At 40.1% G+C, this 17,981-nt stretch overlaps 1 pseudogene; it reads right to left on the reverse strand.

Annotated features, from left to right (window-relative positions):
- Nucleotides 1-13,591: 13,591 nt before the first annotated feature.
- LOC112303626 (pre-mRNA-splicing regulator WTAP-like) lies at nt 13,592-17,509 on the reverse strand (annotated as a pseudogene).
- Nucleotides 17,510-17,981: the final 472 nt, after the last annotated feature.

Here is a 17,981-nt window from a genome sequence, read left to right on the forward strand (position 1 = left end):
GTGAAAATGGGGTAGAAATGCAGGCAAATACATAATACCCACATCTGAAAATAAAGCAGGGAAAATAAAGAAATGAACACATCACTAAATGCCTCTTGTGTGCCGGGGAGAGAGTTGGTGAAGAATGCTCAGGCTGAGTGAAGAAAAGAGAAGTAAGTGTGTCCTTCCATCCAATGTCAGTGTATATTGAGGCCAGAGTTGGGGATGGAGTGTCTGGGGGAGGGGGGTTAAGAAATGACCTGTTTCTCCTAACTTATCAGGACATCTGGCCAGATCTTCAGCTAAAGCCAGGACTGAGCAGGCAAGGCCCATGTATCTGTGATTTGTTTATCATTTTATAATTCAAAAAAAATCTGCTTGAAAAAAATTATTGGAGATTTGTTCTTTAAAAAAAAAGAAGAAAGAAAGTCAAACAATATAGAAATGTACAAAGAAGAAAATAAAATACTGGGGGCCCCCTGCCCTAGTTACCCACTGTTAATGTTTAAGTGGCCGTCCTTGTGGACATCTTGGTGTGAGCACATCCAAATTGAAATGAAACATTCCTGGAGAGCATTATACTAAGTTAAATAAGCCAGGTGGTGAAAGACAAATACCATATGATCTCACCTATAAGTGGAACCTAATCAACAAAACAAATAAGCAAGCAAAATATAACCAGAGACATTGAAATAAAGAACAAACTGATAGTAACCAGAGGGGAGGGAGGAGAGGGATAATGGGGGAAAATAAGGGAAGGGTTGTCAAGGGACATGTATAAAGGACAAGTGTCACAACTGGGCACAGGTAACCAGGTTCTTGGTGATTGCTGACAAAGAATTGAACCAAACACACAGAGTTTATAGCAGAAAGAGAGAGTGAAGATTTATTAAGTGACAGAATACTCCAGAGAACATGGGAGCAAGCCAGCTCTGAGCAGAGAGATTGACCTCAGGGGCTGGAAGGATTTATTCTTATAGGGCAGATCCTTCCTGGATAGTTTGGGTGAACTTTTATTGTGCATGTACAAGTAGTTATATTACTTTAAAGCTATTGTACATGTGGTCTCCCATGATTTTCCTTGATTGGCCACTGGAGAAGGGGGTCACAAAATTTATTATAATGATATTATAATGAAGCAAGGGTCATATAGCATCTTCTGCCCACTTGTATTCATGAGTCACCATGATTTGGCACTATTCCAGAAAGGGGAACAATTGTTCTTAGAACAAAGTCTCTGTCTTGTATCAATGTCCTATATCTTAGCCCTGGAGCACCTCCAGAATTTCCTCCTTCCTATTTCCTGCCTCAACTTCCCCCCTGAGAGACATGGTTCTCAAAAATATTTTGGGGGTTGTTGAAGGGTGAAGATCATTCTTCTGTTAACTTCTTCTGGCTTAGATTGGACATTCACCCCTGCCTGTTGAGAACCACAAAACTTTCACCCTATTCTATCTAAAAGTTGAAGAGGAACTCTTGAGGCCACCACAGATATTGTATGTTGGTCAGCTTCAACATCACTCTCAGGGATTGATTGGAAACCCTGGAGCGTCATCAACTTAATGTGGAACTGCTTGAGTCTAGAAGATACAAATTTTTAAAAAACTATATTTTATTGATTATGCTATTAGGGTTGTCCTTTTTTCCCCTCTTTATTCCCCTCCACCCTGCACACCCCCTCCTATGTGCCCTCCCCCCCTTTAGTTCATGTCCATGGGTCATACATATAAGTTCCTTGACTTCTATATTTCCTATACTATTCTTAACTTTCTCCTGTCTATTTTCTACCTACCACTTATACTACTTATTCCCTGTATCTTTCCCCCCTCTCTCCCTCTCCCACTCCCCCACTAATAACCCTCCATGTGACCTTCATTTCTGTGATTCTTTTCCTGTTCTAGTTGTTTGCTTAGTTCATTTTTAAAAATTTTTATTTATTTTTTATTTTTAAGTTTGGTTGTTAATAGTTGTGAGTTTGTTGTCATTTTACTGTTCATGGTTTTTAATCTTCTCTTATTTATTAGTTAAGTCCCTTTAACATTTCATATAATAAGGGCTTGGTGATGATGAACCACTATAACTTGACCTTATCTGGGAAGCACTTTATCAGCCCTTCCATTCTAAATGATAGCTTTGCTGGATAGAGTAATATTGGATGGAGGTCCTTGCCTTTCATGATTTCAAATACTTCTTTCCAGCCTCTTGTTGCCTGTAAGTCTTCTTTTGAGAAATCAGCTGATAGTCTTATGGGAACTCCTTTGTAGATAACTGTGTTCTTTTCTCTTGCTGCTTCTAAGATTCTCTCCTTCTGTTTCATCTTAGGTAATGTAATTCTGATGTGCCTTGGTGTGTGCTTCCTTGGGTCCAATTTCTTTGGGACTCTCTGAGCTTCCTGGACTTCCTGGAAGTCTATTTCCTTTGTCAGATCAGGGAAGTTCTCCTTTATTATTTTTTCAAATAAGTTTTCAATTTCTTGCTCTTCCTCTTCTCCTTCTGGCACCCCTATGATTTGGATGTTAGAATGTTTAAAGTTGTCCCAGAGGTTCCTAAGCCTCTCCTCATATCTTTGAATTCTTGTTTCTTCATTTTGTTCTGGTTGAATGTTTCTTTTTTCCTTCTACTCCAAACCATTGATTTGAGTTCTGGTTGCATTCTTGTCACTGTTGGTTCTCTGTACATTTTCCTTTTTTTCACTTCTCATAGCCTTCATTTTTTCTTCTATTTTGTGACCAAATTCAACCAATTCTGTGAAATTCCTGATTACCAGTGTTTTGAACTGTGCATCTGATAGGTTGGCTATCTCTTCAACGTGTAGTTTTTTTTTTTCTGGAGCTTTGATCTGTTCTTTCATTTGGGCCAGTTTTTGTTGTTGTTTTAGTACATCTGTTATGTAGTAAGGGGTGGAGCCTTACGTGTTCATCAGGGCAGGAATACACAAGTTGCTGTGTTGTGACACTGTCAGTGAGGCAGTGGTCCGAGAAGGAACGGTACTGTTTGCTCCACTCCCTTCCAGCTTTCAGTCACTTCCTCCGCTACCCGCATGCAAGTTGGGCCCTTCTGGTGCTGATTTCCAGGTGGGTGGGTCTGTGTAGAAGATACAAATTTAACAAGTAAACTAAACAAACAAGGTCCTAAAAGTAATAAGAGCAGCAATGTTATTAAGGGACCTGGGAGGGGTAATAGACACATTAAGCTAGAGAGCCAGGTTGTCAGGGTATCCTTAATTCCTTGGCCCTGTTAATTACATTTATGTAGCCACTCTGCCTGTTCATAAATTTTCCTTATGTTAGTTTCAACCCTTCCAGAGTTATTTACATAGGTGCAGCAGGTTTTATTGATAACGACACATACCCCACCTTGTTCTGCTAGAAGATAGTCAAGTTCGAGGCAGTTATCCATGACTACATTTGCCAGTGAGTCTACTGATCTTGATAGTCCAGCTGAAATATCAGCGGTATCTTTGGAGACTTCCTCTATAATCTTAGTGATTTCTCTCAGAGTGACCTCATGGTAGGCAATGCCTCCCCAAGGGGCTGCAGCGGCTATAGTGGCAGCAGTTACAGCCACTACTAGACCAAAAGCATGTTTTGTTTTGTTTTTTTTCCTGCTGAGAGATGGACTTCCAGAACCCTGGGTTATATTTGTAATGGTAAGGTCTTGGGTGCCAAGGTCCCTAAGGTAAAGTCACCCCCATGTTTAGAGTTGCTGAGATGTGTATAAGCAATAGCTTCTTGAAGTTCTGAATGATCTGTTAGCCAGTTATTGGAAGTCCCACATAGTCAGACGAGGCCTGGGTGTGCTGCAATGACTGTGGCATTGGTGAAGTTGTATTTGTTAAGGAGGGCATATGGCAAGGGGGTAAAACAATCCTTAAGGGGGCCTAAGTTATTTCTCTGATCTTCCCCTCCTGCAGGAGGTGGTAAAAATTTTGCTGATACCTCTTAAAGGGATTGGTCTAGCAAGTCAGTCCTGCTGGAGTGAGTAAGATTAATAATGTCTGAGCAAGAATGGATCAAATCTGGGGATGATTTTGTAGGCATTAAGTAGGCTGGATTTAAGGTATTACAGGTCTTTACAGTTACTTCCGGATTGTCCAGAAGAAGGGCCTTATATTTGGTCAGTCTATTTCCTGTTAGCCAGAGGTACCCTTTCATTTCTAATACTACTTGTACCTGATGTGGAGTTAAGACCTTTAACTTCTGCCTGAGAGCTAGTTTAACAGCTTCCTCGGTTAGCATGGATGTGGATGCAACTACTCTTAGACATGGAGGCCACCTGTTTGCTACATTGCCCAGTTTTTTAGAAAAATATGCAACTGGTTGAAGTTCATTCCCTAGTCATTGGACTAAGACCCCTAAAGCTATTTCCCATTCTTTTTCCCATATAATGTGTTCAGTGTCTGACCCCTTAGTAGCTTTGTATAAAGGTTTGGCAATTAGCCCAAAGTTGGGGATCCAAATCTACAGAATCTTGCCGTTCTGAAAAAGGAGCGAAGCTGCTGTTTAGTAGCAGGTGGAGTTACCTCAGTAATGCCTTTAATTCTCTCTTATTATAATTGCCTAGACTCAGGAGTCAAAATACACCCTAAATAATTTACGTTTTGTTTGGCAATCTGAGCCTTCTTCTTTGATACCTGATATCCTCTTTCAGCTAAGAAATTCAGAGTCTGGATGGTATTTTGATCAGAAGCCTCCTTGGTGGGGCTACAGATTAGTATGTCATCTACATATTGTAAAATAGCTCTTCCTTGTAACTGTAGCTCTCTAAGATCCTTTTCTAATACCCTGGAAAACAGGCGTGGACTGTCCCTAAACCCTTGTGGCAATATAGTCCAAGTGTAATGCTGATGTGTCATTGTCTTTGGATCAGTCCACTCAAAAGCAAACAGTTACTGAGAGTCAGGAAGCAAAGGGGTGCAGAAGAAGGTATCTTTCAAATCTAACACTGAATACCACTGAGCATCATCAGGTACCTGTGAGAACAGGTATAAGAGTTAGCTACTATTAGAATGAGAACCAAGATGGAGGCGTAGGTAGACACACTGCGCCTCCTCGCACAACTAGAACTGACAGAAAATCCAATGGCAAGGAAGTCCGACACCAAGGAAATAAAAAATAAACATTCACCAAGACTGGTAGGAGGGGCAGAGACGGGCAGCCAGGGCGGAGAGGACTCGCGTTGCCGTGTCCGGACCAAGACTGGCAGAGTGTGGGACCAACGGGGCAGGCAGTCTGAACACTAGCAGGCCCTGTGGCCCTACATTCGTGCACAGATAAACCGAGAGGGCCAGACTCAGAGTGGCGGAGAACGGGGCAGGCAGAGCAGCGGGTAGCATCCGGTGCCCCCACATTCGTGCACAGATAAACCAGACAAATGGTGGGGAGCGAAGCAGACTGCACAACCCAGGGCTCCAGCTCCAGGAAATAAAGCCTCAAATCTCTGATTGAAAACACCCTTGGGGGTTGGGGCGGCAGCAAGACAAACTCCCAGCCTAAGAAGAGGTTGTTGGAGAGACCCACAGGGGCCTAGAGAGTGCACAAGCCCACCCACTCGGGAACCAGCACCAGAGGGGCCCAATTTGATTGTGGGTAGCAGAGGTAGTGACTGCAATCCGGTGGAGAGTGGAGCAAGTGCCATTGCTCCCTCTCGGCCCCTCCCCCACATAGGGTCACAAAGCAGCGACCAGCGTTACCCCGCCCCAGGAAACACCTAAAGCTCCGCCCCTTTAACTAACAGACTGCGCCATGAAAAAAAAAAAAAAAGGCCCAAATGACAGAACACTTCAAAGCTCCAGAAATAATTCAACTAAGCAGCGAACAGATAGCCAACCTATCAGATGCACAGTTCAAAACACTAGTAATAAGGATGCTCACAGAATTGCTTGAATTTGGTTGAAAACTAGATGAAAAAATGAAGGCTATGCTAAGAGAAACAAAGGAAAATGTACAGGGAACCAATAGTGATGGGAAGGAAACTGGGACTCAAATCAATGGTGTGGACCAGAAGGAAGAAAGAAACATCCAACCAGAAAAGAATGAAGAAACAAGAATTCGGAAAAATGAGGAGAGGCTTAGGAACCTCCAGGACATCTTGAAACGTTCCAACATCTGAATTACAGGGGTGCCAGAAGGAGAAGAGGAAGAACAAAAAACTGAAAACTTATATTTGAACAAATAATGAAGGAGAACTTCCCTACTCTGGCAAAGGAAATAGACTTCCAGGAAGTCCAGGAAGCTCAGAGATTCCCAAAGAAGCTGGACCCAAGGAGGAACACACCAAGGCACATCATAATTACATTAGCCAAGATGAAACAGAAGGAGAGAATCTTAGAAGCAGCAAGAGAAAAGAACACAGTTACTTACGAAGGACTTCCCATAAGACTGTCAGCTGATTTCTCCAAAGAGACCTTACAGGCAAGAAGGGGCTGTAAGAAGTATTCCAAGTCGTGAAAGGCAAGGACCTACATCCAAGATTACTGTATCCAGCAAAGCTATCATTTAGAATGGAAGGGCAGATAAAGTGCTTCTCAGATAAGGTCAAGTTAAAGGAGTTCATCATCACCAAGCCCTTATTATATGAAATGTTAAAGGGACTTATCTAAGAAAAAGTAGATCACAACTATGAACAGCAAAATGTCAACAAACTCACAAGTGTAAACAACTGAACCTAAAAACAAAGAAAAAAACTGAGCAAACAACTAGAACAGGAACAGGATCACAGGACTGGAGATAACATGGAGGGTTATCAGTGGGGAGGGGGTGAGGGAGAATGGGGGTAAAGATACAGGGAATAAGAAGCAGAATAGGTAGGCACAAAACAAACAGGGGGAGGTTAGGAATAGTATAGGAAATGGAGAAGCCAAAGAATTTAAAGGTACAGCCCATGGACATGAACTGTGGGTGGGGGGAATGCTGGATGGTGAGGGTGTTGTTTCAAGGAGAAGGGGGATAAGGAGGAGAAAAATATTGGGATAATTGTAATAGCATAATCAATAAAATATACTTAAAAAAAACAAACAAACCACAAGGCCCAGGAAACAAACCTACACCCGCAAAGGTAACTCTCCTTCACAATCCCACTATGAACATCAATTGAACCAATATTAATGAGGGTGTAAAGACATTAAGACTGTTATAAGAAAGGAGAGCAGATATGAGATGACCAACTGATAGAAACATGATTTTAAAAGGGTAGAGGCAGGAGCACTAATTAGAATTGGGAGCTGGAGCAATGGAAAGAGAGAAGGTAAAATGTACATCATGAATAAAAATGGGAATGAAGAATGTGGAGTGAAGTATGGGAAGGGAGGCTTATGGTACTAAGTTTAAACAGAAATTAAAATAATATAAGATAAAATAAAGTAAGAGAGAGAAAGAAAAAAAGAAGGGAAGATAGTAAATAATTAATAGAAATAAAGGAGCCAAAATGGAGAGAAAGAACAACCATAGTGCCATCAAGAATAAATGACATAAAATTAGTATAGGTGGTATGAGATTAAGAGGGGAAAAAAGAAACAAAAATACTTTAAGAGATATCTGGAGGAATGGGAAGTGATTTTGAGATGATAGAGGGAGAGGGAATACTAAGAGTGAGGAACAAAAACCAGTCTAAGACAGGGAAAAATTAAAATTTGGTATGTAAGGAAAAAGAAAAAAAAGGAGAATAAAGAAAAATAAAAGGGCAGGATAAAAGAGAAATAGAAGAAAGATGAAAAAAACAGGCTAAGACATCAAAATTAGAAATTTGATACCAAAAAAAGAGTAGGAGAGGGGGCCTGTAAAATTTGATATTTGAGATGCAAAATTAATCAAGCTCTAGAGATGAAATTGAAAAAACAATGCAACAACAACTACCCTACCCACAACCAACTAGCGAAGATTGCTAAAGGTGGAGAGAGAACACAGGTATTTTAAGAGCAGGGAAAAAGGATGTGAGGTAATTATTGACAAGAAAATTGGAAGAAAAATTAAAATAAATACATAAAATTTTAAAAAATAACAAAAGAAAATTGGTTTTGTGTGTCTGGATGGGGGAAATGGTAAGAATGTGGAATGGAAACAAGAGAAAAAATGAAGTTTGAAATGAAAATAATAAGAAAGAAGGTGAAATGGGCTAAGAGGAGGGATGGGCAAAATATGTGAATTGAAATACACTATAGTATAAAATCTAGTGACTTAATATGTACAGACTTGCTGGACAAGAAATGAATGTTAAAAAGCTATGCAGGAAAGAAAATATCGCAAATCATGGAGAAGACAACAGTGGATTTAACTTGGGTAGTCTTTTGTATTTACCAGTTCTTAAATTTATGGATCTACCTTTGGTGATGTCAGATGTTCACCCTGTCTGACCTTAGGCAGCTTGTTGGGTACTTCCAGGTCTGTGGCTGTCTCCTTCAGTTGTTAATCTGTTCACTCTATACTCAGCAGTCAGGCTTAAGCACTGTAGGGTGGGGCAGCATCTCTCCTGGGGTCAGGGCTTTTGTTTCCCCTCAGGCTTCCTGCTGCTCAGAGGGGAGTGTTCTACCTGAGCTTGTTGGCTGCCCATTTGGGAGATGACTCAACATTGAGATCCCAGCATTTACTCTATCATTTCTCTCCCCAAAGCTTCCATCCTCAGTACCTCCTCAGGAGTCACCAGCCCAATCTGTTCCTGCCTTTGCCAGAGCCCCTGGTAAGTGGCTACAAATGAAAACTTGTGTGTTGGCCCTTTAAACAGCTCTTGTGTCTCCAGCCATCTATCTCTGCAACCCTGAAGCTTTTCACCACTGGTTGTTATCTGTGTACTTTTTGGGCTCTGGTGCTCTAGGATGGGAATCCTACCTTAGGGTTTAGACCCCATTCTTCTCAGGGAGATTCGACCAGCTGCTTAATTTTCCCTCCAGCACTGCTGCCTCTGGGCACCCAGCCAGTCATCTTGAGTCTCTACCATACTCATTACCAGATAGTTTGTGCTGAAGTTGATTCTTGTTTGTCTGAAGTTATAAAGCTTCCCTCTCACTATTGCTCAGTTGTTTGTTCTGTTTTATTTTTCCCTCCACAACTGAGTTGTAATTCCAGAGTGGCCCTGGGAGGAGGTTAATGTGACTTCCATTCACTCTTCTGCCATCTTCCTCTCTTCACAACAAACGTCTGTTTCCAGGTTTTCTTACATAAAAATAAGACTGTAATAAAAACGAAAGTTTAGGCATATACCTTTTGCACATTAGTGAGTTCTCTCATTAAGTTAATCTAAAGGAGGGTGTCTAGTCAATGTGTTGCTCAGCTGATATTTTTATACATGTTGAACTCCCTTCCAAACAAGATGTACCAATTTATATTTTCACCAGCTGTATATGAGAATATTTAGTGCCAAATGTCCTTCCTCATTATTAAATACTAGCCCTTCCTCATTATTAAAAACATTTTTTCTCTCCATCTGCTTTCATTTTGATAAATAGTCTTTGAAAAAAATTGCAAGAATCAGTATAATGAGCCCTTGTGAATGCTTCATCTATTATAGATCCATAAATTGTTAACATTTTGACATGTTTGCTTTCTTTTTCTTCTGTATTCATTTCTATCAAGTTCTTAAAGTTAGTTGTAGACATTGTGACACTGGACCCTTAAATACTTGGGCATGTATCTCAAGAGAAAAGACATAAATGTCCTATGATTATCACACTTGGGAAATTTTACATTATAAGGTGCAGTTTTCTAATGCAAAATCCAGATCTGGATTTATCTGATTATTTCCTTGGAATTTGATTTAACATAGCTATTGTTGGCAGTCATATCACTGAGGTGACATTGCTTCCTCCTCAGTGCATTATGTCAGGAGAAACATGATGCCAATTTGTCCCATTATTGATGATATTAACTTTTTGATCACTAGATTAAAGAAGTTCCTGTCATGTCTCATTTGGAAAAGTACCCTGGTCCTTTGTTATTAATAAGTGAATGACTGAGTGGTACATTGAGACTGAACATTCTCTTCCCCAGTGATTTGAGAACCTATTGATGATACTCACCTAAATCAATAATAGCTTTGCTGGCTGTAAAGTGATGAGTTGCATTTTTTTTTATTACAGTATTCTACATTTTTTGGGTCACTGTTCTGTAAAGAAAAAATTTCCTCCTATTGGTTGACTTTTTCAGTATAAATAGGGACTCATGTATTCAGTGTGGTTTTGCAACTATCTATTTTGATAACCAGATAATTGCAAATTTGGTCAATGGCTGCCTCATTACTGGACCCATGCTCTCTGAACTTGTTCCTGCTTTGTGGCAGAAGATGTTCCAGGCTATCTTGTTCTTTTCTTGCTTCTGGCCTGGAATCAATCATTTCTTCAGAACCCATACATCTTTGGTTGTTTATCTAATCTATCTTACTATTATTATTTTTAAAATTCATTACAGCACCATTGTCTGCTTTGATGTATAGGTCTAGGGCTTTCAGCACATGAAGAGACTGTGAAAACTGCCACTTCAGTCAAGACTCAGGACAGCTCCATCCCCACAGACACTACTTGAGTAGTCAAACACTCTCTACATCCCTGACAACCACTGATCTTTTCTCCATCTTTATAACTTTACCTTTCCTAGAATGTTCCATAAATGGAATCATGCAGTACTCAGCTTTGAGTTTGGCTTCTTTCCCTCAGCACAACACTTTTGCAATTCATCCTTCTTGTTTTGTATATCGCAGTTCGCTCCTCATTAGTGCTGACTAGTGGTACTCCATTGTGTGGATATAACTGTTTATTTTTTCACTCATTGAAGGACACTTGGGGCTATTCTCAGTTTTTGTTGTTATGAATAGAGCTAACATTATTCTGATGTAGGTTCATGTGTGTGTGAGCATAAGTTTTCATTTCTCTTGGGTAGGAATGTAGGAGTAGGGCTGCTAAGTCATATAGTAAGTTTATGTTTAACTTAAATAAAAAAACCTGCCAGGAAGGGGGGCTGAGGGCTGGGTGGAGGTGGGCAAAAGGGGAAAAATGGGGGCAACTGTAATAGTGTAAACAATAAAAATAAAGTTCAAAAAACCCTGCCAAACATTTTCCAGAGAAGCTTTGCCATTTTGCATTTCTACCAGCAGTGTATGACAATTCCAATTGCTCTATGTTCTTACCAGCACTTTGTATACGGGTTTTTCTTTTAGTCATTCCAATACATGTATAATGCACCTGTTTTTTTGATCTCTGTCAATGTTATAGGTGAATTAAAAAACTGAATCTCAATATATGTTGGCTGTTGATAATACTATTAATTGCTGTTACTATTAATAACACTAATAATTATTACCAATTTAATAGATGAAAAAGATATTTTTAATATTTAAATTTTTCTTTTTCTTTTTTTAGTTACAATAGAGGTTGAAAGGGCTCAATTTTTAAACTGGGAAAAAGAGGATTGACAAGTGTGTTCATGCCTGAAGTTGTCTCATCTTGAGGCCACAGGTAAGAAAGAATGGCCAGCCCATTCTCTTTTTCTTTTTAAAGGAAGGGGAAGCAGAGGTAAATGAAAGGTCAAAACCAATATAAGCTCTAGGAGATCAGAGCTGGGGTTTTGTTTTCCTTAAAGCTTCCAATAGAAATGTTCACACTCAATTCAATTTGTTTCAGCTCAGAAAAAAACATCAATACCATTGGCAGGGGTCAGGTACTATGCTGCTCACCAGAGATTCTGATGTAAATAAAACCCAATCTTGTTCCCAAGGAGACTCCAGTCTAGTGAAGACAGGGTGGGAAGGATATGCACATGACATCAGCCATGGAGTTAATGAGGCCATGTGTCTTAGCTAGATGACCCATGGCTAACCTGGAAAGGGAAGAAGACAGCTTTTGGAGGTTAAGCTGAGGTCTAAGTGGCTGTAGCTGCCTGAACCTGCCTCTTCCTCTCCAGCACCAGTTTTCCAGTCCAGACTCACACATGGGTCCAGGGGACAATTAAAGTAGATGTTCTACAGCTGCCAAGAGAACTCTGCCAACATCTGAAATGTCCTGTTGGCTCTGTAGCTATAAAGTAACCCAACCAGCACAAAAACAGATACCCAGCATATCTGGGGAAATGTATCTTACTTGCAAAAGTGCTCAAATAAGGAAGATCTGTTTACTAAGTGGATGCCCTCCTGGCAGACCTGGAGAAAAGGACAGCTCCATTGTCCAAGTCCCCTGCCTCCTACTATCCCCTGGCATGTCAGAGACAATCATGGGAAACTTGATATCTGAAGTCATTTCCTTGGAATGGAGGGACACAATTCATGGGAAGAAACTGTACTGATCCAAATGTTTGTCCAATTCAGCATAAATATAAAGCCTGATTCGTCTTGGAAAGTTGTCTTCTCATCCCTTAGAAATATGTTGGCCTTTGGGGAAGACTTTTCCTTCCAGTTTCATACCTAACATAGAGCTTTCATGCTGGTTCATAGAGAGTGCATGAACTAGCCAGGAGACCAAACCACAGTTATTTTAACAAAGAGAATTTTATGTAAAGAATTGTTAGCTGGGCAACTGAAAGGCAGAAAGAGAACTCTAAGGTATTGTGGTAGTGGCAACTAAAAGAAACAATTACTTCCCCTAAGGATGAGAGAACAGAAAAAAAAAAAGGTTGGAAATTATTAAAACATAGAAGCTCAGAAGAAGACCCCCATGAAAGTCTGGTAGTTGAGCAGGGGGCACAATCAAACTGAACCTGCCAGTATCGGAGAAAACACACACTTGATTGAATTGCTGCTGTGGGAAGAAATCATCACTACCTGGTGAAGAAGCACAGCTGAGTGAACAGTACAGACAGGGAGAGGAAGAACCAGGAACAGGAAGAAAGAAGCCCCTCCCTCTCCTCCATCTTCACATTTTCCTCTAGTACCCTCTTGGCATTTGCCAATGGGAGTCAGATGGGGCGGGAGAAAGGGCAGCTGGCCAAGCAGAAATATGGATGCAGAGATTCAGCCCCAGCATCACAAAGCCAGATATGGAAGGGTGGGTTTGAAGCTCAGAGATAATAACTTAATAACTGGCATATTGTTTAATTGTAGTAATATTTAGCACAGTCAACATCCTTGTACAATATAGTGGTGAAATAAATGTTAATAATGCTTCAAACAGTTTAAACCTAGAGTTTGATACCACGCCTTCATGTTCGTGCAGTCCTAAGATTATCTACAGTATTAGCAACCATTCAAAAAACAAACTATTAATTAAAACCACATTGATTTAAGGCTCATTCAAGTAATATAGAGTACCAAACTAAATGGTTAAATATATCAACTACTTGTAGTGACATGTATTGTTTGATTCTTTTATAACTGCTAAGTTGTTTCTTAGCAAATAAGTGCTTTAAAGTAAAAATTCACCTCATTGGAGTTTTGACCAAGAAGTTGAACAACAATCACGAAGTTCACAATCCTATTGGCAAAACTGATATACAGTGTCTCTCTGAATCACTGTGCGCAACGTTAAGAGTGATTCATATTCCATTTTTACATTTTAATGGAATTTTACATGACCCATTCATGATTTTAAATCTTTAAGTTTTCATTTCTTCAACTAAAGACACAGTGTGCCATAGACTCAAGACTTTTATTTCTCTATTTTCTTCAAACAGAAACATTTTTTAAGAGTCTGCATGTTCTAGAAGGGGAATTTTTTAGAGGTGGCCACTTCTGTGGAATTATCCCATGCCATCAGGCCTCAGAAGCAAGGAGGGGGGGAAGAGAAAAAACCTAAAACACAAGGTTCATCTGGTAAGTTTTACATTAACCATATCGAAAGCTTGAAGTATAAGAATGTGACTTTTTGGGGGCTCAAAAAGTCTGAGTCTTGGTGTGGAATGAGTACTTGGCTATCATGCCACAGCTTTCTTGTAGTTGGAGTGTCAGGGAAGTATGGACTGGGGAGTATGATTTGTCTAACTATCAGTTGTAAACTTCCAGGCACTCAGTTCATTTTGGGCTCGTTCCAGTTTGTTAGTCTGTTCCAATTCACCTTTCCTTTTTAGGAAAAACAAGTTGATCATGGGGTCTACCATTGTTGATCTCCGTTGGGCAACACAACTGCTTAACTTGCTTGAGGTACTGGATTTAAATGATATACTCTTGCATTTCTTGCTCCTTGGCTCCTTGGTTGCTAATGGCATTACAACGTTTTCCCTGTGTGCAGACTCCTGTTGTTGCTTTAGTTTTTATCCTGACTCCCTTAAGCCAGTTGCATCATTTTAGAGTTCAAATCTGTTTACCTGCCTTTCAAAGCTTGCAGATATGCTTCATACTATTTCCATCTTAAAATTAACTCGTCTCATTCCATAACTTTGAAGTCTGTTTCATTCAGTTGAACCTTTTTGGGAAGAAGTTCCTCGCTGGTTGTCTTGAATCCTGTTGCCTTTCTTTCTTTTTTTTTTTTTAATTTTCTTTTTTTTTTAATTTTAATTTTTTCCTGTTGCCTTTCGATGTGGCCACAGCAACCTGGCTGTTGTGGGCCCTGCAGCAGGGAGAATCCATGACTCCAGGTGCTGAGGTGCTGAGGCACTGAGGTGCCTCGTGGTTCATTTCTAACAACAAAAATAGGCCTCCATGCATCTCCTGGGGCAATTTAGCATCCTAAATTTTGGCATTGCCTCAGTCTCTACTCCTTCTTTTCCTTTGTTCCCTATGCCTGTTCTGGGGTATTTTAAGTTTCCTGGGACAATGGGATTTTGCAGTAGGGAAGAGAGGTTGGACTCAACTCAGCAACATGGGCAAGTGGGAATTTATAGCCAAGGAACAGAGGTGGGGGTCAGTGATGGAAAATTAAGAGGAAACATCAGAGTAAGGGAATTGGGGGAGCTTCTAGCTAAACTGACCTAACAGGATTCTTTTTATTTTCCATTAACTATGTAATTTTTTGACTCTAAATAATTTTTATTTTTAAATTACAGTTGACATGCAATATTATATTAGTTTAGGGTATACGATCCAGTGATTAGACATATATTACTAAGTGATCATCAGGATAAATCCGGTACTAACAGTATTCTTGATGAAGACTGATAAAGGTGATTACATATCACTTATGGGATGATGGAGGATAAGGAACTCAGCCAGGAATTGAGGTGATCAGCTATAGAATGTGGGGCCTTCTGGTTAAACTGACTTAGAAGGATTCTTTCTAAAACTGAATTTTATAAGGAAGTGCACAAATGGGCCTAGGAGATGGCTCAGGTGCCTGACTAAAGTGGTCAAGCAAGGAATCTTTGTCACTATCTAATTGTTTCTTCTGAACCCATCTGAGCGGCAGTTGCAGACATGTGAACCTTCCTCTCTACTCTGTGCATCTCTTAAGACCAAGGATATCTGTTTACAAAACCATAGTGTAATTATTGATATCAGAAAATTTAGCATTGGTACAAGACTATTATTTAATACACAGTCCACATTTAAATCTCTTCAGTTGTTCCAATAATGTCCTTTATAGCTGTTTCCATGTGTTTGCTCCAGGATCAAACCCAGAGTCACACATTGCATTTAGCTGTTTTATCTCCTCTACTCTAGAAAAGTTCCTCAGCCTTACTTCTCATGATATTGACAAGTTTTAATAGTCTAGGTCAGTTGTTTTCAGAATGTCTCTCAATTTGTATTTGCCTGCTTATTTGTTCATGACTAGGTTCAGATTTTTTTTTAAAGCTTATAAATCCCATTTAAAAGCTTCAAAGTGGATTACATCTGCTCTCAGTTTGCTTCTCCACCAGAGACTTTATTGCACAAGGGAATTGAGACCCTAGTCTATGGTAAATCCAACTCCTGAAAGAGATTTAAGTTGGGTAAGGCTGGTAGCCTAGTTGACACTTTGACTAAGTCATTCGGGGCTCCAGATATCTCTGTCTTTGTTTCCAGTTCATCTCTGCAGTGTGCCATCCCAAACCAGAGCTCTGCTCTGCTCTGAGGTGACTGAGGGGATCACTGGGGAAGAATCACTGAGGTGAGGCCCAGGTACCAGGGGGTGGTTCCACAGATGCTCATCTGATTGACTGCTGGGACAGAATCCAGCAAAGTAAAAAGGCATGTGGAGTCCCATTAGGCAAAAAGCAATTTCCCGAGTTGGGGCTTGGCCAAGTGACTGCAGTTTTACACCTCTCTGCATTCAAAGGCTGGGGGAGGCATTTACAAAGGCCCAGGCTTTATGCCCTGCCTGAACAAGAGGCAATATTTCCACTTCCTAAGTCTTCAGGGCCCCACAGAGCTCCTTGGATGCTGCCAATATTAACCAGGACCAAACTCAATGACTTTTGGGAGTCTCGGATTCCCACATTAGATGGCACAATTTATTTTATTTTTTCATTTTTAAAATGCTCACCCAAGGATAGATTGATTGATTTTAGACAGAGGAAGGGAGAAAGAGAGAGGGACAGACAGACAGACATTCAACCATTGATGTGAGAGAGAAACATTGATCAGTTGCCTCCCACAGGTGCCCCAACTGAGGATCAAACCCTCAACCTAGGTACGTGCCCTTACCTGGGATTTAGCCCTCAACCTCTTGGTATAGGAGATGGTGCTCCAACCAACTAAGTCACCCAGCAAGGGCACTAGGTGGTACAGTTTAACTGCTGGTCTTGCTGAATGGAATTTTCCTCACATTTATCTGCTGGTAAAGATCTTGCATATATCCAAGCTTCCCTCTATCTCTGAGAATGCTTTTAGGGAGGTGGTAAGGGGAAAAAAGAACTGCAGGAAATACTCTGCACTCGTTCTCCTCTCTTTCCTGAAACAAGACATGAAATATTGGTTTCACAATGATGAGGCTGCTGAGATGGAAGGATAGCTTCCTACCAGTGTGGGACAAGAAGAAGATGATGGGCTCCAGAGCTGGGTCTGCTAACTGCTGTGAGCTTAAACTTTTCAAGCCTTGGTCATCTTAGTTGAAAAGTGGAGATGGTCATGCTCAGACAGCTGCCAAGATCATGGATTTAGACAACGATAATATTAATAGTTCTTATCCTGGTGTCCCCTGAGATCTGTAAACCTGAGTAAAATATAAATTTGCACCTTTATTTTTGTGGAAAGCTGAATACAAATTAGCATTTTCTTCAATTATGCAGCAACAACTCACTGTGGTATTAGCAGTGCCTATTATTTTGTCATATTTTCTTATTATGTTATGGTTTTTGCAGGTATCTCCAAATATTGTTTATGCTCTACATGACTTTAGAGTTATGTTAATTATTAGATAGCAGCTATTTAATGACCAATTAATATTACAAATATTAATACATTATAAATTTGTTTTAAAATATTTTTGGGACATCTGTAGTAGGGTGAACAATAAAAATAAAGAACAAAATTGGTAACTGTAGTTCGACATAATTGATTTCCTTTGTACTCTTGTATATTTTACTTAATGCACTTAAAGGCACCCTGAGAAGGATTCAATGAATTTACCAAAGGTACTCTTTGCCCAAAAAATTGTTTCAGAAATGCTGCTCTAGGTACTTGGGCTTTGAGCAGCAACTTTCCCTTCTAAACTGGCTTTGATGGTGCTCCTGGCTGAAGACATGAGGTGGGCTTTCTTGCTCATGGTTTCTTCTTGCCTGCCATTCTCTTGAAGTGGTGATTGGTCTATGAGAAGGCAAAGGCATTGAAGGCATCTGAACTCTTCCCAGTGTCTTCAGATTGGCAGATAACAAACTAACATACCAGGGATAGCCACACATGGAATAGAAAAGATATGCTTGATATATGAGTCATCATTGAATATTATACCAGAAAAATTTAATACAAACTCAAGCTGAATGTCAAGTTGAGGAAGTATCATTTCCAGGTGATGGTGGGGTATCCATCCTTCCTTGAACCTACTTTGTTGTCTCATCTCTAATGTCTCCCTTCTTGTGATTGCTTAGAACAAAGTATTATAACATACCTGCAGTGTGTGTTTTTAGCAGTATGCACTATAAAAATGAAACCCAAAGATTGGGCGATAAGTCTTATCACTCCCCCAGAACACCAGAATGATGTATCATCACAGAGACCTGGTAATATGGGCAAAGCTG

This window comes from Desmodus rotundus, chromosome 6 (genome assembly GCF_022682495.2).
Source record: "Desmodus rotundus isolate HL8 chromosome 6, HLdesRot8A.1, whole genome shotgun sequence".
In the NCBI taxonomy this organism is placed as follows: domain Eukaryota; kingdom Metazoa; phylum Chordata; class Mammalia; order Chiroptera; family Phyllostomidae; genus Desmodus; species Desmodus rotundus.